The sequence below is a fragment of the Theropithecus gelada genome, chromosome 8 (assembly GCF_003255815.1).
Source record: "Theropithecus gelada isolate Dixy chromosome 8, Tgel_1.0, whole genome shotgun sequence".
Taxonomy (NCBI): Eukaryota; Metazoa; Chordata; class Mammalia; order Primates; family Cercopithecidae; genus Theropithecus; species Theropithecus gelada.
In genome coordinates, this window is record NC_037676.1 from 103,056,635 (window position 1) to 103,058,534 (window position 1,900).

General features: G+C 42.4%; 1 non-coding gene across 1 annotated transcript; it reads right to left on the reverse strand.

Moving 5' to 3' along the window:
- Window positions 1-1,241: 1,241 nt before the first annotated feature.
- LOC112630882 lies at window positions 1,242-1,365 on the reverse strand. The gene has a single exon (XR_003121009.1). It is a non-coding gene; the product is annotated as a U6atac minor spliceosomal RNA (small nuclear RNA).
- Window positions 1,366-1,900: the final 535 nt, after the last annotated feature.

A 1,900-nucleotide genomic window follows, 5' to 3' on the forward strand; every position in this document is an offset into this window, starting at 1 on the left:
GCGGCAGTAATCTTGGCATGAGGTAACATGGCCGAAGCTGATGGTAGTGACTGAGGATATTGGAGCAAAGTGGGCCCAGCGTGAAAGCCTCATCAGGACTGACTGATGGATTTAGAGTAAAAGAGAAGGAGAGGAAAGAGTGAAAAAATGACTGCAAGGCGACCAGCCTGTTGTGCTGGGCTGATTATGGTATAATAAACACATTATTTATGACAGGAAGCCTTTTGGCTGAGGCCAAGAATAGAGAGATGGGGATGAGGAAGTGATGAGCTAAGTTTTTGAAATGCAAAGTTGAAGATGAAGCAAGGTTGTTCAATTGCAGGTCTGTAGGCAACTGGAGAAACAAGTCTGGAGAGAAGGTAAGAAGTCAGAGCTTGTGTTGTGTCATTCTGATTAGCCTCTGGCTCGCTTTCCCAACTCTGCACACTTGCTGCCTATTCACCCAACTCAAATACACTTTTCTTGTACATTTACTATTACAAAGAATTTACATTTGTAGATTCAGATATTTCCTAGTGAACTTTCTCTATGGTAGCATAAAAAAGAAAGATAAAAGACTTTTTAAAAACTCATTAGGACTTTTCACCCTGAAATGATTATTTAGAAGTTACTTAGGGGCCAGTTGCAGTGGTTCATGCCTGTAATCCTACTTCAGGAGGCTGAGGTGGGCAGATCCTTGAGGTCAGGAGTTCAAGACCAGCCTGGCCAACATGGTGAAACCCCATCTCTACTAAAAATACAAAAAATTAGCTGAGCATGGTAGTGTAATCCCAGCAGCTCAGGAGCCTGAGGCAGGAGAATCTCTTTGAACCCGGGAGGAGGAGGTTGCAGTGAGCCGAGATTGCGCCATTACACTCCAGCCTGGGCGACAGAGCGAGACTCCATCAGAAAAAAAAAAAAGGTTACTTGGGGCTGGGCATAGTGGCTCACGCCTGTAATCCCAGCACTTTGAGAGGCCCAGGCAGGTGGATCACTTGAGCTCAGAGTTTGAGACCAGCTTGGGCAACATGGAGAAACCCTGTTTCCGCAAAAAAAAAAAAAAAAAAAAAAAGCCAGATGTGGTGGCGAGTGCCTTCCGTCCCAGCTACTCAGGAGGCTGAGGTGAGAGGATCACTTGAGCCTGGGAGGTGGAAGTTACAGCGATCCGAGGTCCACTCCAGCTTGGGCGACAGAGTGAGACCCTGTCTCAAAAAAAAAAAAAAAAAAAAGGGTAAAAAAGTTACTTTTTTTTAAATTATTTTTTAAAGATAGTCAGATGCCATGAAGTATGTGGCAATGCCTTAACTGTATGTGTGTTGTCAGGCTTGAGGGCCTCTTTCATCCTTGTCAAGAGGTGTGCTAACTTTCTCTCCTTTCATACAACACTGCTTGGGTTTTTAAAAATTAATATTCACTACTTTCACATTTAAAATCTCAAGCTTTTCCCTTAAACATTTCAATATTATTATGCTATTTAAAAATCAAACCATGTCTGAGCCACTTGGTTAATCATTTTAAACATTTTAAATTGCATTTATTAATTTTAAAATTTGATTATTTTTTCAAATACATCAATTTTCTGATTAACACACTTTTCCAAATTCTTAAGTAATTCTCATTAAACAAATACATTAAACTAATACATACAGTAAGTTGTAATTTCTCTTAAAATTTCCAAAATAGGGCCGGGCGCGGTGGTTCATGCCTGTAATCCCAGCACTTTGGGAGGCCGAGGTGGGTGGAGCACGAGGTCAGGAGATCGAGACCATTCTGGCTGACATGGTGAAACCTTATCTTTACTAAAAATACAAAACATTAGACGGGTGTGGTGACGGGCGCCTGTAGTCCCAGCTACTCGGGAGGCTGAGGCAAGAGAATGGCATGAACCTGGGAGGCAGAGCTTGCAGTGAGCCAAGATCGT